Raw genomic sequence first — 26416 nt, forward strand, 5'->3', positions numbered from 1 at the left:
AGCCTGCTGTCTCGCACACTCCACCTGCTAAGGCAAAATGTTTGGCTCAAAAATGACAGAATACACAATGGAGAATCATAAAGAAAAGGGATGTCAGAGTGGAAATGTCCAATGTTTGCTTCTTTATCCCACATCTGTAATAGATAGCCAGAGAATGCAATCAGTATTTGCTGTTGCTGTTGCTTTCCATCCACAAATGCGACATAATTTATTATGTTTTCTCAGCATTCACATTGTGTTTCAAAATGAATGAGAAGGAATAATGTGGTAACATAATTTATGGATTAACTATGAAATTGCATACATTCATCACAGCAGACAGTGGGACAAATGGCATAGGTCTTGGTGGAAGACAAACTGCAGCAGAATGGAAACAATGAATGGAAAATGATGCCTTCGAAACCTACTATGGCTATGGTGAAAGCATGCAGGATGTGGTTGGATTTGTATTATTTATTAAACTTCACAATGTAATTAACTAGTTTGCATGCTAGCCATTTTCTTTTGCCAAGAGCAGTAAGTATTTTGACCTATTGATAACTATTTAAGTATAACTATGGGTTCTGTCACCCGCCCCCCAAGATGCCTACAGAGAACATGAACATAGCATACCAGTGTATTGGTATTTATGTGGTGTATTAGTAACACACTGCACATAAATAATCTTTATGACACCACACAAACACATGGACGCCATCCACTTATTAGGAACATAGGGAGCTACCTTATATTGAATAAGAGCATATTGTTCCATCTTGCTTAGTGAATTCAAGGAACATAAGTTCATTAAATTCAATGAGGCCACATCGAGTGTGACTTAACTGGTGTTAAGTCTTTGGTGTTATCTCTTTGTGATTCCAACAGCTGTGTGAAAACCTTTCCAATAATAATGTAAGAAGGATGCTGACAAGCTGGAACATGTGCAGAGGATGGAGACCAGGATGATCCTGGGTCTGAAAACCAAACCTTAATAAGAATGGTTGAAGGAGCAGGGTATGTTTAGCCTGGAAAAGAGGAGAGTGTGAGGAAATCGGATAGCCTTCTTCAAATATCTAAAGGGCTGTAACATGGAAGAGGGAGCAAGCTTGTTTTCTACCACTCTGGAGGGCAGGACTCGAACCAATGAATTCAAGTTACAAGAAAGGAGATCTGACTAAACATCAGGAAGAACTTTCTGAAAGTATGAGCTGTTTGTTGTGCAGTGGTAAATTAATCAACACAGAGTCTTCTTCATAAACAGAATAAAACTTTTACTTGAGAAAAAGAAAGTTGTTCAGAAACAGCATAGTTAAAGAGCATACACAGAGTGCTCATAGCAGCTATCTGACTCTTCACAGAGGCACAGTCTTAGTTACTGATTTACTAGAGTCCTGGAGCCACTCTGTCTGCAACAACACAACACACACACTGGCCAAGACACACAGAGAGGCTGGCTACTTTTATAGCAGGGGTCGGCAAGGTTTACCTCGCCTGGGCCAGTTCACTCCCAGCGGAGATCCCTCCGGGGCCCGGACCACACATGTGCCTGAGCATGCCCGTCCGCGATTTCCGGTGCTGTGGAATCAAGTCACTGTGCTGTGCTGGTTTAGTGCAGTGCACGGGGATGCGTCAAGTGCGTGGCTTGGTTCGGGGGTGGCTCATGGGCTGGTTAAATGACCCCCATGGTTTGCTTGTGGCCCATGGGCCTTAGGTTGCCGATCCCTGTTTTATAGGGAGATGAGTCATAAGTCACAGTGACTTAGCAGTTTGCTGTTAACAGTTAGCAGTTAGCAGGTTTGAATGATTGTGTATGCCTTGTAGGCCTTACTGCTTCTGCTCTCAAAAACCTTTGTCTCATGACACTGTTTGGCAGTAGAACAGACTCCCTTGGGAGGCTGAGGTCTCTCCTTCATTGAAGGTTTCTAAGAAGAGATTGGCTGTTTCAGCTGAGATTCCTGCATTGCAGGGGGTTGCACTAGATGACCCTTGGGGAATCTTGTTCAAATCTATAATTCTATGATTCTATGAAATGGAAAACCAATGGCTTCATAAGGTTTTTATAAATTATATTTTATTTAGTGGAAAACATTGAGGCAGTGTACAGCAACATAGAAAAATGTAAAAGCAACACCGAGCAATCATTAAATTAAATGGCCGCTCACTGGCTACTGAGGCTTTGAAGATCTACACAGTTTAATGTCCATAAGGAACTAGAAATCATTTGTTCACCTTGCACAAGGTGGGAGAGGGGCTGTACCCCCAAAAAATGGCTGGTGGAAGGATAAGTCTACCTTCTACCAAGGACCAATGAGGCACCACTGAGGTATCAGAGTCCTTGCTGCCCACCTTAGTGGCTTTATATGGGGTGAATATTTTATTTCTTCCCATATACACCCATGAGGACAAGACAGTCTCTACTGACTTGCGTAGCGGTCAGACACCTGATGTTTCAGCAAACCAAAGTGAGACTCAGCCTGAAGCAAAGCAAACCTGGGACCTTTTGCATGCAAAGAATGTGCTCTACCAATGAGCTATGGCCCTCCCCAATAGTTAAATCCTTAGTTAAACCCCACTCTTAAGGGACAGCTGAGACTTGAGTTCCTCATCTCCTTTCTCTCTGCAAAACTCAGCCACAAGGGCTTAACTGACACAGTCACAAATAGCCGAGTTATGCTAAGGTGCTGAAATTAAAGCAGGCTTTGGAAAATCTAAGATGAATTTGAAATAGAGCAACCTTCAAAACGAAGCGGAATAGACTCTAAACTCGGTCTATTGATTATATTGCTCACTGAGAACAAGTACTTTGTAACACTGAAGGAGTTTCATAAGCCTCTTGCTTGTTATGCATCCCCAGATTTTGTTATTGCTGAAACCAGTAGGAAACTTTACTGATCTCAGGAACACTTTTGAATTTGGTGCTACCTGCAAAGATAAACTGATGAGTCATTCAATTTCCATGGTGGCAGAGGTAGTGATCATTAAATACTGGCAGCCAAGCCGGTCTTAGAAGTGGGATTTGAAGCTTTGCTGTCTATTTTTGTGTATGGATTCTCCCAGGGACACTCTCTGGGGAACAGAAGGAAGGATGTGTGGGCAAGATTAGGAGGCTTGCTTCGGGGTTTTGCGGCTTGCTTTTTTTAAAAAAAGGAGTTTTATTTCTTTCATAAAGAGACATCAAAATATCAGTCAGAATATGCCTTCTACTATGTTACGGAAATGCTGGAAGATAGACGCATGACATCCCAGTGACACACAAGAGTGTGTGCTGGGGGAGAGTAACAGCACAGGAGGGAGTGTGTGTCTAAGCGGTGGGATTTTGGGGCTTTTATATCTGACATTACCAATTGTATTTTGGTTTGAAGGGGCAGCATGCAGGCATTGCATAGTGCACATCTGGGGGACTCTTTTCATGCTACCATCATTAGGAGGGTGCAGGGTAGCAGCTTAAGGGAGATCTAGGGTGGGGTTCAGGGCAAATCCCATTTGTTCATCTATGCTGTATTTGCAGATTATGAAAAATGCAAGGCAGCGCATCAAGGAGTTCAGCCAATCACTGCTGAAAGCTTCATCAGCACTTTGAAAGCACACAGGGTATTCCTCTATAGATGATACAATGAGGATAATAAGGAAGACAGGGATATTGTAACCACAGCTTCCGGAACACCTATAAGCAGTGCCGTGCTGGTAAATCTGAGCATGTAGGAGCTCATCTTCATATTCCCTATCACCACATCCCCAGGGAAAGTCCAAAAATCAAGCAGATGTGTTGATCTATTATTTTTGCACATGCGCACACATCAAAGGGAAGCTTGATATTCAATTTATTAGCAACAGCAAAATATCAAGCCTATACACAGTTTTCTGGGAGTAAGCTCAGATAACATATTTCTGACAGCATTAATTCAACATTTAAAAGATATTGAGCTTTAACAAAACCTATTTTAGTCCACTGAAATGCAACCTCTTAATTAGAAATGAAATCATTCTTGTGAAGAAGTGTTGCTATTTAAGTTGCTAATGTGAAGTAGGAATTGTATCAAAGGAATGGAAAGCTGAACCCAGGCTTTGCTTGACAATTGCTCTTATTTCACGACTTGCTGTGTGCAAATCTGTTACAATAAACTTGAAAGCCTCCTTATCACCTCATTCATTTACCAGGGCAAAAGGTCTCCCAATTACCCTGGCAATCCAGCAAATGCTGAGACCTGCTTTGAAGAAAGCCTGGATTCACTGGACAGAGGAGTTAACTACATCCACCACAGCCACTGTCATGGTTCCTGCTGAGCACTCTGTCTCAGACCAGGAGTGGGGAGACACCTAAGAACAAGGAATCTGTGTGAGAGGAAGGGAGGGGGTGGTAAAACTATGCAGGAAAGCTCCCTTGATGAAGCCCATTCTTCTGGCATATTCATGGGGGAAGCTGAGTCCAGCTCTGTCTCCCAGGGAGGCAGCACATCAAGAGAAAAGAGGAGACTTGCCTCAATAGACAGAGTGCTTGCCTGCAGGCCAGGGATTCCCACAGTGATTTTCATAAGTAACTGAACATTCTCTGCCTCTGTTTAAAAACTTGGCAGGTAGGGAAACTTGTTGGAACAACTTGACAGCTCCCATGCAGCCTTAGAACTCTTTCTCCTAAAGGCATTCTCCTGAACCTTGCTCCTTGCTCCTGGATCAAACTGATTGTTGCTAATCCTTTGCTTTGTAACAAGACCTTGAGTAGATTCTGCTTTTTCCCAGCCACAGAGTTTATACCATTAGACTGTTTATAATAGTGGGTGGTTCCCTAGACCAGATAGGTAGGAGGTTGCCTATTTGTAATGGGATTACGCTCCCTCTGAAGTGGGTATGCACCTTGGGGATACTTCTGAATCCATTGCTGCCCCTTGATGCTCTGTGGCACAGAGTGCCTTCCAAAAGTTGTGCCCAGGAGTACCCCTATCTGGATAGGGATGATCTAACTTATGTTGTCCATGCTCTGGTAAGAATGCTATAGGTTAGAATACTACAATATATTAGATATGGGGCTGCCTCTGACGACAGTTCAGAAACTTCAGCTGGTGCAGAATTCAGCAGCCAGGTTACTCACCAGGGCAAGATGGTTTGAACATATAACACCAATCCTGGACAAACGACACTAGCTACAAATTAGTTTCCAGGCCCAATTCAAAGTGCAGTTTTTGACCTATAAACCCTTAAATGGCTCAATACCACAATATCTCAAGGACCGCCTCACATTCTGAGGCTCTACTTCATGTGTTCCCTCCATTAGAGGTCTGGAGGGTGGCAACACAAGAACAGCCATTTTCTGCAGTGGCTTCCCAATTGTGGCATGCTCTCCCCAGAGAGACTCACCTGGAGCCTTTGTTATATATCTTTAGGCACCAGTCAAAAGCCTTCCTCTATAACCAGGCCTTTGGCCTTCTATCTGTGGCCTTTTAGAAGTGAGTGAGATGTTTTTATGGCATTTCTTTTTTCCTATTGATTTTGCTGTATCTATGTGGGGTTTGTTGTCTGTTTGTTTTGTTTTAGGTCACTTTGGGTTGCCCTGGGCAAGATAAAATGACTGATGAATTTAATAAATAAATAAATAAATAAATAAATGATAAAGGATTACTTCTTTACTTGCAAGTAAACACACCTGTTACTGATTTTGGCCAGGAGCCTGGGCAACCACTCTCTTTTCATGTCTGTTAGTGCTTTACTTTGTTTATGCTGCTGTATCTTGTAGGATAAATTCATCTAAAGCTACTTTCCTGGAAAACACCAAGGCATCATTTTGGAACATGTCACCAACTCCCTAGTAGCCCAGCAAAAGCTTTCTGTCAATAAACTTGACTTCACAGAATAAGTTCAGAAACTTTAAGCAATGCAGATGGCAATGCCATCATTTTTAAAGAGCTCTGATATATAGGTCACCGTCAGATACCCACGAGCCACTGAAAACATATGTATGGGGATGAGCATCGATTCACTTGATAGTTAGTAGGTGATCTCTCAACATCTGCTGTGAGGATTGCCAACTTCTTTCCCTGGACTTTTAGGCAGCGGTAAAGTTAGTTACTCCTTGTAACAGACCCAAACCTGACTAATTTATTATCCCCCCAATGTTAAAAGTCTGTTCCATCCTCCCTTCAGCCTGTCTGGTGCATCTGCTACCTAAAAAGCAATGAGGTACACATTCAATTGCTTATAAGAAGGATGTCTGCTTGAAAGAAAGAAAAAAGACTTGGGAATGCACCTGTCAGGGAACTGCCATCAGCTCAGAGGTGAGAGGTGGAAGGGCAGTTGGGTGACAGGGAGCCTCCAAAGATTGTGAGAAGCAGCACTTCCTCCGCAGAGGAGGAAAGCCACGCCTCCAGTGGGGGAGGGGTGCAGGGCTCGGAGGATGCAAGGGAGGGCCACAGCATCGAGCATGAAGAAAGCGGGGGGGGGGAGAGGCAGGTCCCCCTCTCCCCATGCCCTCTTTGTGCAGTTGAGGGGAGCGAGCGAGGGGAGGTGTAGGATGGGAGTCAAAAGACTACTCTGCTGGGGAAAGTTTAAGGACCGCCAACTTCCAGATTCTGCTAGCGACTGAGCAGACGTGGAATTGAGTCGATCTGCATTGTGAACTTTTTGGACAGATAATAAAGCCTTGAAAAGACCAACGGGGAGTTTTGCCTGTTTGCTCTCGAGCAACCACACCGGCACACATAACAGCACCCATTTTATTTTGACACATTTTCAGCTCCATGGCAGCAAAACAGAGTCCAGTGATGGCTCTTCCCCCAGGTCAAATTAGGGCAACCAGATGGAAAAGAGAATAGGGATCCAGGATCTTTAATCATGGTGTTTAGCAAGGTATAGCTTGCTAGAAAATTCTCTCTTCTGGGGTATTTACAATGGAAGTTATTCCCAACTTTCACCAGTGATGCCATGTAAATCTACAACCAGAGAGTCACTGAAGAAGGAGGAGTCCCAGCAGGTGGTGCTTTACTAAGGGTCTCTTCAGCCCTGGATAGAGTCCTGACCATCTCGTCCTCTGTCGTCCCCTTCTCCTTGTGCCCTCCATCTTTCCCAGCATCAGGGTCTTTTCCAGGGAGTCTTCTCATGAGGTGGCCAAAGTCTTGGAGCCTCAGCTTCAGGATCTGTCCTTCCGGTGAGCACTCAGGGCTGATTTCCTTCAGAATGGATAGGTTTGATCTTCTTGCAGTCCATGGGACTCTCAAGAGTCTCCTCCAGCACCAGAATTCAAAAGCATCAATTCTTCGGCGATCAGCCTTCTTTATGGTCCAGCTCTCACTTCCATACATTACTACTGGGAAAACCATGGCTTTAACTATACGGACCTTTGTTGGCAAGGTGATGTCTCTGCTTTTTAATATGCTGTCTAGGTTTGCCATCGCCTTTCTCCCAAGGAGCAAGCGTCTTTTAATTTCGTGACTGCTGTCACCATCTGCAGTGATCATGGAGCCCAAGAAGGTAAAATCTCTTACTGCCTCCATTTCTTCCCCCTCTATTTGCCAGGAGGTGATGGGACCAGTGGCCATGATCTACATCAAAAAAAATGAAGATCATGGCCACTGGTCCCATCACCTCCTGGCAAATAGAAGGGGAAGAAATGGAGGCAGTAAGAGACTTTTTTTTTAAATTTAAAAATTATTTACATTCTGCTGTATCATAAAGATATATCACAGCAGATTGCAACACTGTAAAAAAACACAAAACTGAACAATAAAATCCTTAAGAGTTAAAAGCAAAAAAAGAAATTAAAAGCAAACGTCAATAGCCCATTGTGGGGTGTGTGCTCTCAACTGCCTGCACTGGCAGAACAGGAAATTTCCTCTCCACTCATTGTCCTTGCTTGCCCATCCTGCTTGCACAAAGATGTTTCTTAGCCAGGTGCCACAGGCAACATAAGGATGGTTGGGGAATTTCATTCTATCCCATTTCTATTCGGTGGTAATGGGGCGGGGGGAGGGGGAGCTATGAGAAATTGTACCTGTCATATCTGTCAGTGGCTAAAAGCCATAGGAGATTATTCTGACAGCTCCCGGCAGCTTCTCTGCTGATCACCCATGTTACCATTCCACTGTGCTTCTGGGGGAAGTGATGGGCAAGCTGTGTTTCAGAACCAACTCAAAAAAAAAAATTGGTGGGCAGGATTCTTTGTTTTATTCTTCTCCCTAGTATCTCTTTAATTTCAGCCTAGTCCTGTGAAAGGTTTTCTTTTTCTTTTTCTTTCTTCACAATGCAGGAGCCCTTTTGGATTCCAATGCAAAGTGCAAAGAGCAGAGAGCGAAAGGAGATGTTTGTTCAGAACTTGCAGGCCTCGCTTGAATATATAGAAGGCCAGCAAAATATGATTGTGTGCCTCATTCAGTTCTCCTGATTTACTTTAGCCTGGTGAGGAAATTGAGACACGGTTTCATCTGACTCAGAGGCCAATGTTACCTCCTCACCCAAACATATATTTACTTTTAGAATGTCTATACTGCAGAATAGTTCGCTTACCACCAGTTTTGAGGGCAGGGGGAGCAGGGTTGCAGGATATCACAACTGTGGTGTATTGGAGCCACCTCCTAGCTCTAGAGCAACAAGGGGGAGGACGTCACTTCACCTGTTGTGCTGGCTGCTGTGGCTCACCCATGGTTGTAACCAATTGCAGGTTTTCCAGGGGGTGTTGCTTGGGGAGCAGATCAGAGGGAAGACTTTGTCCCTCTGGTCCAACAGTGCAAAACCCTAGCCTCAATCATCACTGGGTTCTGAGAGTGATGACGCCTCTGAAGAGGCCTCCACAGCAGCCAAAGATGGCAGTGTCTGAGTTGGTGGCAGCAATGAGAAGGGTTTAGGAAGAAGCCAAAAGTGTCCAGTGGTGGTTGCGCAGCATGTAGGCTGATGACAAGAAGTTGTGGGCATTGCTGGCTAACATCTCCTTTTCAGCCAGTTTTGTTCCATGCCTCAATAACGGCAAAGCAGATGTTCTGTCTTGATTTCAGGAGGTTTGCTTTCATGAGGACCTGTGGGCACTTGTAAGCATCTTGCGATGCAGGGAGTATTACAACCCATTGCTCTGCCCACATTTCAAGCATATTCCAGGGCATGGACATCCTCTGAAGCCTTTAGGTTTTGTGTCAGGGTGGGCTTGGATTCCTGCAACCCCCACCCCACCCCGCATCAGAGGAAGGAGTTCTGCAGTACCTAGTGCCCCTGAAGGAACAGGGGTTAGCTGCAGAAACCATGTCCTTGCATGTAAATTATTCTGGTTCCCTAATCCCTGTGATTTTTTCCATGTGTGAAAGCTGCTGGTGGGCTGCTGTAGGTGCCACCCTCCAGTCCTAGATAGTAGGAGGTTAGTCACATATGAGCTTCTCTGGGAAATCTGGGAATCCATAGGCTCCACCTGTTGATCAAAATACAGGACCAAACTTTTTCAGGCCGCTTACTCCCTGGCCTTTTTGGGAACCCAATAAGTTAGGGAGTGCATGGACAGATTCCCAGGGCCATTCTTCACCTGGGGGCTGAGGTTAAATGACCTTCAGCTTTCCAAGACTTCCCTTAAGATGTGTGTATGGTTTTCCAAAACCAACCTGTATGGCAAGGGGGTGGTGCTGGACCTTCTTTGGTGACTGACACAAGGAAGATTCTTGCCTGTAGGCCTACTGACCCTGGCCCCCTCTTCATGCTCACCAATGGAGCCTGCCTATTGAAGGGTCAGTTCATGGCGGTTTTCAGGAAGGCCCTCCTTGCCTGTGGCCATTACCCCATGGATTGTGTTGCCCACTGTTTCATCACTGAAGCAGCCACCTCAGCCTTCAAGTAAGGTCTTTCCCCAGCTGAGATAAAGATCTTGGGTCATTGGCACTCCTCTGCCTGCAAGAGTTATGTCCTCCTTGGAATGGCCTAAAAGCTTATCTCCCCTCCCCTGTGCTGGTCTGTTTCAGGTGCAGCTTGCAAGAAAGTGTACATCTGCGGGCACAGCATTGTGCCCTGGGCACAGCTATATGTTACAACAATTGGTCTACATGCCCAGACCCGTGTAGCATAGCTTGGCTGGAGGGGTATGATATGGGACGGTCTGATGCCTTGACTGAGCTCACACATCTCAGTAGATGCTGCTTCAGATGCCCCAGTCATTCAGCTGGGGGGGAATGGTATTGGAAGCTGGAAAGGCTTCGACCTGACACTTTCAGCAGCTTCACAGCCTATCTTGTCTTAAGAAGAAAAGGTGAACGGTCATTTTTTACATAAAAAAACAAACAAAGCAAAAGCCCCAACACCTAGTCTGCATCTCAGTGAGCATCCCTTCAAACAAGAACAAGAACAATAAAACTCTTCAATTAAGAGATTTCTTATCAGCCATTGATGTATAAAGAGAAATTATTTGGATACATTCCCACAAGGAGACTGTTGAGAAAACCTTTACCAAGGACTTAAGACTAATTAGGACATATCTGGTTTCAGATCTGGTATTGGATCTATAGCCTGTTGTTCCATAATGAATTGTTCATTGCCCTATTTTCATTATTTTCATTGTTTTTCTATGAATCTGTCTTCTTGTAGATACACAAATCCGGAGTGTTGATACACAAATCCCTAAGACGCTTGGATGCTGTCTTGTGCACCTTCTTCTGGCAATACCTGCAGCCAAGCTGGTGCCAAAGGTATTGCTCTGGTGTGCTAGTTTAATTTAAGTTTTGAATTTTGATTTTTTTAAAAATTGTAGTAAGCCGTTTGAGGCCTAGATGGGATATGAATATTCGAAATACATGAATACAAGTTAAATAGGCATTTCACATTTTTATCCTGGAATTCAGGATAACATCATGGAATTCAGAGTGTTGTGCATTAGGTGTTCCCAGGTAGCACTGCAGCCTACTATTATTTTTTTGACTGCAGACTGAACACGGGGCATTGCATGCACTCCATCACTAAGCTCTGGGACCTCCCCTACATGAAACTCAGCAGGTAATTGAGTGAACGTGTCAGCCTGGGGTTTACCTCTCTGTGGCCGAAGAAACTTTTTTAACAATCCCACATGGCATCTCTGATTTTTTCCTCTGATCGTTTTTGCAGCATGAAAACTCTACTGAGCCATATTCTGAGCAGCAGCACAATCTGTTCACCATCCCAGCTACATCTGGCATCTGTCTGGAGGCTCTGAGCTATATATTCCCTTAAGGGGCTGTTAAAATGGGAAGCCAAAGTATATAAAAAAACCCAGGGTGTCTCATTTTCTAAAACAACAACAACAAAAACCATCTCAAAATGAGGTTTCTTTCTGAGCTCTCGCTGACAGTGAAGCAGGTGGAGGGCAGCTTGGCATCAGTCTGAAAAGATGGCATAACAAACACATGTTTACAGTGTGATCCATCATCTTTTTTATTTTTCTTTTGAGAAAACCCACTATTTCCTTAAGTGTAAAAGTGAACTGACATTTGAATGATCTGTGCAGCTTGAAGAATATAGAAGGTGTGTGTTGGGGCGGGGGATGACTGTTTCATAAGCTTGCAGTGGTTGAATGAAAATCTCTACTGTGTGGCAAGGCATATACAGTGCTTTGGACTTTGCACCCCATTTCCCGAAAGAATGTTCTGCCTATTTACTGAGCTTCTGTTGTCTGCTGGAGATGACATAATAAGATCAACTCTAATGGATGAGAGGGGTTGGAATGAGTCTTTTTCTACAGGAAAAAAGTGTCTCCAAAGAATAAGACTGAATGCACACTGTACATTTAAAGTGTGTTTTCTCCCCAAAGATCCTGGGAACTGTAGTGTACCCATTACAGAGCTGCAGTTCCCACCATTCTCAACAAACTACAATTCCCAGAGATATTGGAGGGTTTGTATGCTTTAAATGTAAGGTGTGCACACAACAGTATTGTAGTGACAAAGTCAGAAGTTCAGGGTCCCTTCACGATAGCCACAGCCATGCCCCCTCATAGTGATGCCCCTTATTATGCAATAATTATAATCAGGGATGCAATTCAACCATCACTGCAGCTCTCCATGTTGCCTTTCTGCAAGATCTACTTTTTTCTGTGTACGTACATGGAAAACATTATTTGGATATCCAATAACTTGTTCTGGAGTGACTCATGCTATGTTTTCATTGAAGTTCCATAGTACGTAAGAGAACTTGCATACCATTCTCTTGAAGCTGAAGCATCTTACATTTTCAGTATTCCTAAAGGCGCAGCTTTTGAGCATGCAGAACTCCCCCTCTGTGTTAAAAAGTAAGTATGACATTGCTAAAAATCACTAGATCTAGTCTCTTAACTGAAATTTTGCAATGGTATGTTAGTTGTCTACTCACAGAAGATATGGGACCATCCATCCCACACAGTGTTCTTGTTGGTTCCTTTACAAGCTGCACATTTGGAGGTGCAGTTTGGATTAAAACTGTGCCTGCATATACACTCCCCCCAAGGCCTTAGATTTTCCCCACCCCTACCCTAGAGATTTTCCCAAAAGGAAATGTGGGCTTCAAGCTGAGAAAGATTCCCCACCCTTTTTCTGAATCAAATATGAGTAACCTTTTTCAACCCAAGGACCACATTCCATTCTGGGCAAACTCCTGGAAGCCACATTCCAGTGGTGGGCAGTTCCAGAGGCAAAAGTGGGTAGAGCAATGAATGCACGCTTTACCTCTGGTCAGGAGGCTAGTTTACACACACACACACACACACACACACACACACACCACACTTTCTGTCCTGCATCCAGGCAAGTAAGAGGCATTCTCACAGTTTTACTCAGCTGAGGAAAGTCCCAAGGGCCTCACCTGTGTCCTAAATAAACAAGTCTTGTTGTATTGAGTTTACCCCTCCCTCAAATAGTTCTGAGCCTGATCTCTTGTAAATTACTTTTTTTCTTTGCCCACTTTGGTATGTAATGTATGTGTAAATATCGATTCTGTTCTCCTCCCCGCCCCCCCCCATATTCCCCCTGAGAAGGTCACTGCTGCTACTGCTACTTTCTGAGAAACGGCCATTAATAATGTATAAGCCTTCTTTAAACAGGATATTACTCCTTCTTTCTTTTGTGTTCACAGAAGGAGCCTCCCGCAGCTTTAATAAACTCATTTAGATAATTAGCGCAGTAATTTTCTCCAGTGCTTGAATTTTTAATACACTCCTTGTTTTGTTCCTCCGCGTGAACCAACTGAAACACACTCGGAGCCCGGAGGAATAAAGCTAAAAATTGCCGACAGCCCCTCAAATATTTGGTTCAAGTTGCTTCCAAACTTGAGGAGTTGGGAGAGAGTTAGGTGGTTATTTTTAACTGTGAAAACAGGGCTTTCAAATTTGCTCTGGCAGAGAGCTATGGTCCAGCAGGTGAAATGCAGTCCAAGCACTGATTTTATTTTATTTTATTTTATTAATATTCATATGCACCAGAGGTGGGGAACCTTTTTAACCTGAAGGTCACACTCCCTTCCAGGGGCCAAATCCTGGTGGTGGGCTGTACCTGCGCACACACTCATACCCTTCTCTATCCTCTATCCAGACAAGAAAGAGGCTTTTGTCAGAGCTTATGGAACTCTTGGATTCCATCTAAGGAGGTTGTGAGAATGTGCAGCAAGGCCAGTAACAGGGGTCACCCATTCTTTTTCACCACCTGAGGCAAAATGGGAATGTGCTATCCATTTCTCCCTTGCTCCCCACCAACACACCTCTTCCATGTTCTGGAATGCTCTTGCCTCTCGCCAAACTTGGTGTGTGTGTGTGTAGTGTTCCACAAGGCATTCCCACTTGTCTTCCCAACCCAGGGAACTTGGTGAGTAAAGGAAGCATTCTGCAATGCGATGGAAGTGTTGGGGTTGGTGGGGTCCCGACTCTTGTACTTCCACTGCCTGGGACATGTGCTTCGCCCTACCTCATTGGTGGGACAACTTTGGCCAAAAAGAAGTGTGGTTTGGGGAGAGGATGTGTACTGGGGATGGTCCTCATGAGGATTTGATAGAGAGAACTTAGGTGCTGCATTTGGCCTATGAGCAGAGGTTCTGCACACCGGTATACACAACTTTACATCATAAATTATTCCAAAGCAGCTCCCATATAGCAAGTCTTGATTAATGATGGGGCCCTGCTGGATCAAATCAAAGGCCCATCTCATTAAGCATCCTCTTTCTTGCAGAGTTCAACCAAATCCCCAGGTAGTCCATCAGAAAGGTTTGTAAGCAATGGGCGTCTTCCATTTCTTATCCTCCTGCAGCTACTGTTATTCACAGCTCTGGCATCACATCTCCATCATGGCTACTAGGTACTGAAAGACCTATCTTCCATGAAATTGTCCAACCCTCTTTTCAATTCATTTGAGGTAGGGTCCATTGCACAACTGGGGGTGTACTGGTATATAATTTCATTCGTCCTGAATCAAGTTTCATACAAAATATGTGACGAATTCTGCTGCATTGGGCCAATGACCCATCTAGTCCAGTATTCTGTTCTTACAGTGGCCAACTAGGTGCCTATGGGAAGCCTGCAAGCAGGACAAGATGAAATAGGAAGTTGGGAATCCTCTCTATGTGCCCACCAATATCAGGCATATTTGTGCAAGCACCTATCATTTCTGCATGCATTTACTCAACTTCTTTTCCTCTTTTTATATGGAAAAGGCATAAATCCTTCAGAATTCCTTCCAATAAGCCTAATAATGCTTTTTAAAAGCTTCAACAGCTTTTTTTAAAAAATAAAAAGTAGGTCAACCAGAACGTTAACCAATATTCTAAATGTTGCTGCATCCTAGTTATACAATACCAGCAAATTTTGTTTATAATCCCTTTCCCAATAATTAGTAGTGCCAAACTGTGTGTGTGGCAATAAGCCTTCTGTTTTCTATGGCTGAACATGTGTGTTTTTACAGAACTGGTGACTCTGTAAACCAGAAATAGTGTATTTCTGATTTAAAATAGGAGAGAGCATCATATTTAAAATGAGCCAGAGACATCTTTGCACCAACCCCTTGCCTCTAAGCAGTCCTGTCTCTGTCTTCCACTGGGTGGAATTGCAGATCATCCTAGCAGCTGAAAAACTGAATGCTTGCCTACATAAGCAGTTTCTAATTTTAGCAGGATTTGAGCCACCTTGACAATATGAGTCAGTTAAGCAAGTTGCTATGGGATGCATGCGTGACTTAATAAAATATCCCCCACCCCATCAGTTGCTTGTCAGAATTGCTAACCAGTCAGTTGGACATTTAATGGTCTGGCAGAAGTAGTCATGTTCAGTCCAGCAAGCATTATTGATGTTTGAAAAGCCAGTAAATGGCAGAATCCAACAGGTGCAACCCTTGAGAGGAGCTACCAAATCCTATTGGGCTCCATTCACAACATTTCAGGTGCTATCCTTGTTCATTTTGACCCATTAATACCCATACCTTCTCCCCCAATGAGCAAGACTTTCCATTGTCAAGATCCCAATTATCCAAGGAGGAATGCCATGTCATGAAAGTTGGGAAGGTTTGGATTCAGGAACCACCTTGGGACTGAGTTTCTGAAGTAACCATCCCATCAGATACTCCTATGGGTTGGAGCCTATGCAGGACAGCAGTTCAGACAACACTTTTAGCATAATACAGGCATGGAGAACCTATAGCCACACAGATGTTTCTGGACTCCAACTCACCTTAGCCCCAGCTAGTTCAAGATTATGGGGTTTAGAGTTCTGCAGTGTCTGGAAGACCACAGGTTCTCCATCACTGAAATATTGCATTCCTGTTTAAATCTAGTATTCCTCTGAGGAGATAGAGCATGAGTAACCCGCTATTTCTGAAGAATAGCTAAACTCCCTGTGGGACTTAAGCTATTGCTAGAGCAACAGAACATCCAACCTTGCAGCTTGTCAGCTACTTTTTGTCCTCTCCCTTGGCTTTCTAATAATGTCTACATTGAGCTGCCCATGGTGCTGACTACGACTAGCCTTCAGAGCTCTTTCACACTGAGGTGTCCATGGTACTGCCTACAAGAACCCTATCTCGGGGTCTTGACAAGATTTGAGGTATGGTTTATGAAGCCTTAGGTCACCATATACACGATCAACTTCTAGCTGTTAGGTTCTGACCTCTCACCACCTAACATTCCTCCCCCTCTTTTTATGGATAAAAGGCTGCCAGAGCATCTTAGAATGATTAATACAGTCCTTGCCTTCAAGCGTACAATCTAAAAGTTACAGCACAAAAGGAAAAGGAGCTGGTAGGAAAGAGGAAAGAAGCAAACTCAGGCACTAGGCCCTAGTTACAAATTTCTTGCCATTTTTATTCTGGGAGATTTGGTATAAACATTAACCATTTCTTCCTATGGGCTGTTCTTGGACTATGTTGTTCTTGCGCGTGCGTGCGTGCGTGCGTGCGCGCGCGCGCACACACAAACCTTATGTAGCCAGCTATGAGTTCAGACTAGGTTGGGGTTTGGGGGCTCTACGATAATTAAATTTAGCATTTGGAAATATTTGCCTAATCACCAAAGCAATAAATTTAGTTCAAATTTCAAAAAGAAATTCTTCTAGACCCCCAAATGTATATCAGGAGGGCATTTCAATATTCGAACTAAAAAAGTTATCCTCTCCTGACACTTAGTTCTTTTGACTTGGAAATGTTTGTGCAGTTCTTGTTGACATTCAACAATTATTGAAATGATTGTTTCTGTCTCTGTGTTGCCATCGTTGTGTTTCCCAGATGCCCTTAATGAAACAGAATGTAGTCCCTTAGCTACCCTTTGTAAATCAAGAGAATGGCCAAGCATCTGTCCAGCAAAGTGTTTGCACTCTCTGGTATCTGAATCTAGCATGTTCTTCTAAAATTAAAAGAGCCCTCCAGAAATACAGAGATGCTCACCCTATAGTGAGAACATTCAAATACTTCAGCATGGCTCAGTTGGCCCTTCTCAGCTTGGATTTTCAAACAGAGCAGAGGTCAGAGCAAAATGGCTGCTAATGTCATAATGACCTTTAACTAGGGATGCAGGAGGAATCCACCCTAACTCTGATTCAAAAGCAAACTCCTTTGAAATGGCCAAGATGGATCATGACCACAGTTGGACCAATGTTCAATTTAAACTCTGTAGTCGGGTGGGTTCCATTACAAGGAACCCACCAGACTACATGCTATTTTCCCTGGGAGCAATGGAGACTCATCAAGTCTTGGAACTCGGGCAGCAGGGCTTGCTGTAGGTGGATCAAAGAGTGAAGCAGCAAGAAGCCCCACACACCAGCTACTTATGTTGTGGGTGGCTGGGTTGACTCTTTCTGAAGTTTAGAAGGGGGAAATTGTGGGGTGATGAAGGAAGTGTCCAACCCTCAGACCACATCATGACTCATTAGTACATTTTAGGGTTTGCTTACAGGCCAATTTTAAGGAACTTTTCATTAAAAATCTACCAGAAAACCTGATGGGGTGGACATAATCCTGTCTCCTGTAAGAAATTTCTATGGATTAGACTTTAATAAATCTGTCCATTCTTTCCTTTAGCCCTCCACTGAAAGAGAGCCCTTTTCTGTGCTGCTGTCCATAGCACTGAAGTCACAGTGACTGTTAGGTAAAGGTAAAGGGACCCCTGACCATTAGGTCCAGTCATGGCCGACTCTGGGGTTGCGGCGCTCATCTCACTTTACTGGCCGAGGGAGCCGGCGTACAGTTTCCAGGTCATGTGGCCAGCATGACTAAGCTGCTTCTGGCAAACCAGAGCAGCACATGGAAACGCCGTTTACCTTCCCCCCAGAGCGGTACCTATTTATCTACTTGCACTTTGACATGCTTTCAAACTGCTAGGTTGGCAGGAGCAGGGACCAAGCAACGGGAGCTCATCCCGTCGCAGGGATTCAAACCACCGACCTTCTGATCGGCAAGTCCTAGGCTCTGTGGTTTAACCCACAGCGCCACCCACATCCCCATAGTGACTGTTAGCTTTGCACAAAAGAGCCTTTCCCATACGGCTATTCAAACTCCTGTTTTCAAAAATAAATTTGCATAGAGAGAGCTTTTGCTGCTTCCTGGAGGCAGAAAGAGGCATATGAGAGGGAGTCTCTGCCCCAGATGAAAACTCACATGTTCTTCAAATCTGTTCTAGTGCCTTCGTCTACTCCTTGAATTCCCTTTTCTGCCCATACTCATGAAGTGGTTCAGGAGGATACTTGCAGATATGCTTGCATAGTCACAGATATCTGGGGCATTACTGGAGAAGATAATTTATGTTGAATCATACAGAGCCCTAGAAGGCAAAGAGAGTTCTTGGGAGATGTTTCAGCTCTTGTTACAAGCTCTATACAGTATTAGGGCAGGCTGCATCCCCCCTTTCAGTTAGTGCACTGAACTGAACTGAATATAGAAAAGACTCAGATTTAGATTGGGAAAACATAGATGGCACAATTCTGCAAGCAAAGACTCAAAGGTTTTGAACTTGGAAGCAAATATGAAGCCCTGTGGGTGAATGTTGAGAGGAGAAGTAGGCATTAATCAGCAAAATCAAAGTCTCCGAGTTTCAAAGCAATGCCTATACATCTGAATTAGCAGAAATTGCAAGTGAGGCTGTTTGGGTTCTGTCTTACTTGTCCCTCACAAAAGCACTTGCTCCTACTTTGGCAACCCACACATAAGGCTTCCATATAACCCACCAGTAGGATCAGATTCACCATAATCTAGAACTGGATCAAAAGTATTTCACAACTATTCAGAATTACCGGTAGTTCATAAGGGAACAAGTACTGTCTGAGCTGGTTTACACCCAAGTTCCTGCTACCGCTGCAGATCTCATGTGCCTGTAAACACAAATAATTTTAAAAGTCATTTGGGGACCAGCCTTGGATTCCTTTGTGTGATTGTTGTTATCTAGAGCTTACTGTGATTCTGCCTTTATCTTTCTCTTGTTGCTTTTAAAAACTGGTTTAATTTTGTCTGTTTTTAATAGCAGCAAAATCATCCAGCTAGCTATCTCAAAGTTTTATAGGAGCCTTGTGCAGTTAAAGTTAGTTGGGACTAAGATCAGTTGAATCTACAGTGGTACCTCGGGTTACAAACACTTCAGGTTACAGACTCTGCTCAGACTTGGATCGGCAGTGTCTGAAGAAACTGAGGGTGGACTGAATGGTGGGGGCTTAGGATTGAGGAGGAGGTGTTTCCAGCCTGATTTGGAAGTGAGGGTAGGGATGCTGGCTCCTGCCCCCAGTATGCCAGCAAAGCAGACAACCTCAGTGGTGGCTGTGGAGGGCTTTGAGCAGTGCAGAAGGGAGGTTGACCATGAGGCAACAGCAACTGAACATAAACCTGAACAGGAATGTGCCACCTAGAACCTGGCACCACTTTTGCAGATGGGATTATACACCACTCCCCCCTGAAGTAATATGCATATGCAATCCTGGCATTCCAACAAGGTAAACGAGTGCACCATAGTTCATATTTAAAAGAGTAGTAGTAGTAGTACTACTACTACTACTAGTAGTAATTATAATATTTGTACTCTGCCCATCTGACTGGGTTGCCCCAGCCACTCTAGGCAGCTTCCAACATATATATAAAAATAATAAAACAAACAACAACAACAATAATTTATACCCTGGCCTATCTGGCTGGTTTCCCCAGCTCTTCTATACGCAGGGCTGCCTTCAGATGTCTTCTAAATGTTATATAGTTACTCATCTGATGGGAGGGCATTCCACAGGGTGGATGCCACTACTGAGAAGGCCCTCTACCAGGTTCTCTGTAACTTTACTTCTCACAGTGAAGAAACTGCCAGAAGGCCATTGGAGCTGGACCTTGAGCTGAACAATGAGGGTGGACGCTCCTTCGGGTATACAGGGCCAAGGCTATTTAGAGCTTTAAAGGTCAGCACCAGCACTTTGAATTGTGCTCGGAAACATGCTGGGAGCCAACGTAGGTCTTTCAGGACTGGTGTTATAAGGTCCTGATGATCACTCCCAGTCACCAGTCTAGCTGCCACATTCTGAATTAGTTGTAGTTTCCAAGACACCTTCAAAGGTAGCCACACATAGAGTGCATTGCAGTAGTTCAATCTGGAGATGGGACGCGGGTGGCACTGTGGGTAAAAGCCTCAGCGCCTAGGGCTTGCTGATCAAAAGGTCGGCGGTTCGAATCCCCGTGGCAGGGTGCGCTCCCGTTGCTCGGTCCCAGCGCCTGCCAACCTAGCACTTCGAAAGCACCCCCGGGTGCAAGTAGATAAATAGGGACCGCTTACTGGCGGGAAGGTAAACGGCGTTTCCGTGTGCTGCACTGGCTCGCCAGATGCAGCTTTGTCACGCTGGCCACGTGACCCGGAAGTGTCTCCGGACAGCGCTGGCCCCCGGCCTCTTTTTATGCTGGTCTAAACTTAGACCTAGGCACTGCACAATATGTCAGAGAAAATGATGGCCCATCCAACCGAGTTGCTGTCTAAAATGCTTTAACAAAATTTATATGCCTCTTGATTATGAAAAAGTTTACAAAAATATAAAATAAAATACTAAAATTTTCAATAAAAAGATTAAAAACCGGTATTTAAAAGAATTCGAAAGAATATTAACAAAAAAAAGATAAAGCATGTATAACTTCTAAATGTCTGAATAGGCTTACCCAAAGAAAAATATTTTCAGCAAATACTGAAAAGAGTACTGTGAAGATTCATGTCAAGTGGCAGGGAGTTCCACTGTATATCTTCTGTCATGTGCTGAAGACACACCAATTTGCCTTGACCTTTGACATTATATACATTGGTACCTCGAGTTACAAACACCTCAGGTTACAAACGCTTCAGGTTACAAACTCCGCTAACCTGGAAGAGTTACCTCGAGTTGAGAAGTTTGCCCCAGGATGAGAAAGGGAAATCATGTGCTGGCGGTGCAGCAGCAGCAAGAGGCCCCATTAGCGAAAGCACGCCTCTAGTTAAGAACAGTTTCACGTTAAGAATGGACCTCTGGAACGAATTAAGTTCATTAATAATAATAATAATAATAATAATAATAATTTTTATTTATACCCCGCCCTCCCCAGCCAAGGCCGGGCTCAGAGCAGCTTACAAGCAATAATAAAAACAAGCTGAATGATTACAACTTAAAAACAAAATTAAAATACAACATTAAAATATTGAAACATTAAAATATTAAAATGTAGCCTCATCGCAGGAGGAGAAGGAAAGGAAAAAAGAAAGAGAGGGAGGGAATCAAAATGGCTCCAAGCCAAAGGCCAGGCAGAACAGCTCTGTCTTACAGGCCCTGTGGAAAGAAATCAGATCCTGCAGGGCCCTGGTCTCATGAGGCAGAGCGTTCCACCAGGCCGGGGCCAGAGTTGACTAGAGGTACCACTGTATATGGCCCCACCCTATTTCTCTGAGTGTAAACTGTTTAAGCTTTTTAATATTGTATTTTAATATTGTTGTTAGCTGCCCTAAAGGGTGGGTAGTAGTAGTAGTAGTAATACAGTAGTAATACAGTAATACCTCAGGTTGCAAACACTGCGGGTTGTGCATTTTCGGGTTGAGGACCACGCCGAACCCGGAAGTACCAGAATGGGTTACCTCCGGGTTTCAGCGCTCGTGCATGCGCAGAAACACAAAATGACGTCATGCGCAGAAGCTCCGAATCATGTCACTCGCGTGCGCAGACACAGTGCTGTGGGTTGCAAATGTTGCAGGTTGCAAACGTGCCACCCACACGGATCACGTTCGCAACCCGAGGTATGACTGTAATAATAATAATAATAATATAAAAAAACCTCATGTTGTGAACCGTTTCCTGTTTTCCCCATTAAGCACTATGTTAGTGAAGAAATAGGAGCCAATAATTCAATGAGATAAATGCTTACTTTGGCATGTTCATATGATAGCTTATTATTGCAAGCTCTTTGGAACCAAGCTCTTTGGAACCAAATCTGAACTTTCATTTTGTGTTTGTACAATATTTGGCAAGTAGGAATTTTGGCTCATCTATGCAACATTCCTGGACAGTTACATACAATAGTCTAAATGGTCTAGATCTTAGAAATGCATGTTGGAAATGCTAAATCACTTACTACCCCCCTCCAGGAGTGAGTTTGGCTTCAGAGGCTCTTTACAGGTGCCACCACTGTCAGAGAAAATGGAATAATTCAGCATAGCACTAAACTATAGTCCCTTCACAGTGTTTTAGTTGTGCTAAAATTTGGCCAAAGAATAACCAAATCCACTTGCTATGGTATCTCTGTTCCATAGGTGGATGAGGACATACTGCATGATTTGTTGGCCATCTGGCAGTCTACTGAATGGTTTCCATATTTAACAAACAGTATGCAGAAAGGAATAATATAGGAACCCATTATTTTGAAATAATGGCCATGTAGTGCCCTTCAGATATTGTTGGACTATAATAGCATTCACATGGCAGTTTATCAATTTCCCTGACATTTCAACCTACTGAAGGAGGGAAGGAGTAGCATTATATGTAAATGAGGTGTACTCTTGTGAAGAGATCCATGACATGGAGCATGGAAGGCAGGCTGAGAGTACATGGGTAAAAAATGGTAGGAGATGAAAACAACAGTGACCTTACTGGGAATGTCTGCTATAAACCTCCAAGCCAGACTGAGGACTTGAATGATGGCTTCCTAGAGCAGGTTAACAAACATTTAAAAAGGAGAGACATAGTTATCAGGGGAGATTCAACTACTCCAATATCTGCTGGAACTCAAACTCTGCTAAGAATGCAAGGTCCAACAAATTCCTCCATTGCCTCACTGACAATTTCATTTTCCATAAGGTGGAAGAAGCAACAAGGGGGTCATTTCTCTTGGACCTAACAGGGAGGAACTGATAAATGAAGTGAAACTACTGGGTACCTTAGGAGGAAGTAATGGTGTTCTCTAGGGTTTCATTATACAGAGGCAAGGAAAAGTTGAGTGTAGTTGGACATGCACTCTGGACTTTAAGAAGGCTGATTTCAAAAAGCTTAAGGAACTGCATGGTCAGAAATATTCAAAGACAAGGGGGTCCAATATGGATGGGAGTTTTTTAAAGTTGAAATAAGGAAGGCAATTCCAACAAGAAAGAAATATGGGAGGCATCTAAAAAAAAGAATGTGCCAGTTCTATGATACTATTATTGCACAACTCCCATTATATTTGAGCTGACAGTATGCATGAAAGATAAAAACATCAATAGTTTACTTTGTCTGGCCAAACCGATTAATCGGTTAAATACATATGTGTATATCTGGAACAGAAGTCTCACTTTCAATTGGGAAAGCAGATTTCAGTGCAAGGATATATCTTTGTTGTAAACCAGGCTTTGCTATCATGCAAGGATTTCGTTGCAGACTTCACTTTAATGTGAGGGTGATAAGTTCCTGGCAAAAAGGCTGGATACAGCCAATGGGCTCTACATTATTGATGATTTTTTAATTCCTTGCAAGAAAACCAGAACACATCTTGTGGCACTTCAGGATTAAATGAATATAACTTGGCATGAGTCGGGGTAGTCAACATGGTGCCCTTCAGATGTTGTCTGGCTGCAACTTCCATCAGCCCCAGAGATAATGGAAGGCTGAGGCTGCATTCACTACGCAGTTTTTGTCTCATTTCCTCAATGTTTCCCTATTAATTTTTATATTACGTTGTACTGCAATACAGTTCTTTTCTGTTGTTTTCAAGGGTAAATCACAGGGGAACAGAAGACTGCAAGTGCAGAAAGAGTAGGGGTGTAGCAACACTGGCAAATTACATTTGTTGTTGCATCACACTATGCCCGCTGGTGTGAACAAAATCTAGTGCAACATGCTGGTATACCAGTGAAAAAGCCTTGTTTCATACTGCAACAGGTGTTGCAGTGTGAAAGGAATGTTAGAGAACTAGCATTATAATCAGGAAAACTAATGCAATATTCCCCATGTCTGAATTCAGGAATGCATCATTCCTGAATATTGGCCATACTGTCTGGCACTGATGTATTCCATATCATCTTGAATGTACCCTGTTGTATCTCCCTGGAGTAGACCATGCAGTCCACAAAAGGCTTAATTTAAAATGGACAGCTCAACTAGATGGACTCTTAAACTTGACCAGGAGTGCAATTCAACCATTCTTACATCCAGCTTTTCACCCTCACTTCCTATTAAACCTAAAGAATGAAGCAGCATTTGGGCTCAAATTATGATGTCTTCTTCCTTTGGATTGGCTTGCAAAATATATTAGCCACAAAATATATTGCTGGGAGTTGGGAACCCAAAGGCGTACACAATAGACTACAAACATTGACTGTCATATAAATGATAGTCTGGGAGCTCATAGCTGTAGATTGTGAGCTATATACTGCTACTTGCTGATGAGATAAGTAGTCTCAAAGGAGGGCAGGAAGGGAGGCACATAAGTTACCTAATTGGTTATGTGGAAAGGGATTTTTTAAACCACCATGCTCAGAGGTCTATAAATGATGTGGCTGCCATGCAAAGGTTGTTTGCTTGAGTTGCTAATATATATCTTCTGGAATGATGATACCTTTGGAGAAATTGTACTCCAGTCATGAACGTTTATCACACATTCCTTAGTGTTAACAGTGGGCAAGTTTCTGTCAGGGGCTAGAAATCTGATTGCTCTGCATCAGGTGATGGAGCTGAGGAATCAGAACCTGAAGAAGGGCTTGCTACCAGAAGAGCTTGTGGGGCCACTGCCTCCTGCCCCAGCCCAAGGATGTGACCATTCCTCTGACTTGGAGGACTTCACAGTGTTAGACTCTGAATGAACTGAGTCTCCCTTGCTCTGTGGCAGCAGGAGATTGCTATAAAAGCCTGGGCCCCTTTATAGCAAGCAACAAACTACAGTAGAGGTAGTGGTAACAATCAGATTGCACCTGCTGCTATTACAGTACAAGTGCTCAGCTCCAACCTGCTCCTTGCTTCTTCAGTGCTCTTTGTTGAACCCTTTGTTGTTCTTTGTTCAGTCTGAACCTCACCTTGTCCTGAATCTTGGTCGAGCCCTGTCATATAGCAGGGCAGGGCAGTATCTGCTGTAAGGGTCCCACAGCAGAAACTTAGGGTCCAGTCCTTACACCACCCATCTCCAACAGATTGGAGTCCAACATTATCTGTTGGGCACTGGTTTGGGGGGAAGGTTGCTGTGCAATAGGGGTAGGAAGCCTGCTGTCCTCTTGAAACTGCTGGGCTGCCATCAACCCCAGCCAGCATCACCAATGTTCAGGGACAGTGGGAGTCAGATTCCAACAACCTCTGGAGAGCTAGAGATTCCCTTCCCTTGCTGAACACACACTTACCTGGGAGCATGTCCCGTTGAAGTCAGTAGGGTTTACTTCTAGATAGACACATATAGGAAAGCACTGCATATCACTTGATTAAGCCCCCAAATCTTTCTCCATGGGCAGAGTGTCAATGGCAGACCTTAAGGCAGTGTTTCTCAAACTTGGGACCCCACCTGTTGTTGGACTATAACTCCCATCATCCCTGACTACTGGTCCTGCTAGCTAGAGATGATGCTAGGAGTGCTTCAGCAGATAAGCCAATGAGAAAATTCTTCCCCAAACTTAGACAGTTGGGGAAGAATTACAGTTCCTAGAAAGTTCAAAATATATCTGCATTTGGAAACAAATTCTCTGTTGAAAAATAAATCATTAATGACCACCACCACTAAGCAAAATAAAATAAAAAGGTCCTTATTTGTTTATTTATTAACCCCACAGCAGAGATTTGACATGCACCCTTGCTTTTGACTTTCAGGCATCTCTGGAAGACCTTTTTATGCTGAAAATTCCTGGTGCAGCAAAGGACAAATTGTCCTGATCTGGTTGCCACATATTGCAGCCACAGGGTACAGGCAGAGTGTTTCTGCACAACAATAGTTTCCACATCCCACCTTGAATCCCACAAGACAGAAGTACTGTTTCTGGGGGACAGAGGGTGGGCAGGTGGGGGGGGGCTCCCTGGTCCTGAATGGAGTAAATGTGCCAGTAAAGGACCAGGTATGTAGCCTGGGAGTAATTTTGGACTAACAGATGTCCATGGAGGTGGAGGTCAATTCTGTGTCCAGGGCAGTTGTCTACCAGCTCCATCATGCAGTGCCTAGGTCTAAGTTTAGACCAGCATCAATAAATAAATATGATGATAAATATCATAATGGTGATGAAAGATTGAACTATTGTGGATTAGTCCCTGATAATCTGAAAAAGCAGCTCTACATTTGTTTGCTCTACAGATTGACCACATGCAATTCCATTAAGAGAGAAGCTCAAAATCAAGGATTGCCATAGCTGTGCCCTTCAGATATTGTTTGACTACAATTCCCATCTGCTTCAGCCAGCATGACCAATTGTCAAGCATTATGGGAGCTGGCTTCCAAGAACATCTTGAGGGCACCACATTTGCTCTAAAGTTTCTTGGATGATACTGTAATAGGGATGCTAGTGGGACATGGGTTTGAGAGCGTCCCTTGGGCAGGCTAAGATGTGCACATGCTGCAGTTAAGTGCACAACTTCAGCATGAAAGATACAACAAAGGAA

At 43.7% G+C, this 26416-nt stretch overlaps 1 long non-coding RNA gene across 1 annotated transcript in view; it reads right to left on the reverse strand.

Annotated features, from left to right (window-relative positions):
- LOC309334118 overlaps positions 1 to 26416 on the reverse strand; it is a 589555-nt gene that overhangs the window by 109968 nt on the left and 453171 nt on the right. The gene's annotated exons all lie outside the window — the stretch shown is intronic.

The sequence above is a fragment of the Podarcis erhardii genome (assembly GCF_964252035.2).
Source record: "Podarcis erhardii genome assembly, chromosome: Z".
NCBI lineage: Eukaryota > Metazoa > Chordata > Lepidosauria > Squamata > Lacertidae > Podarcis > Podarcis erhardii.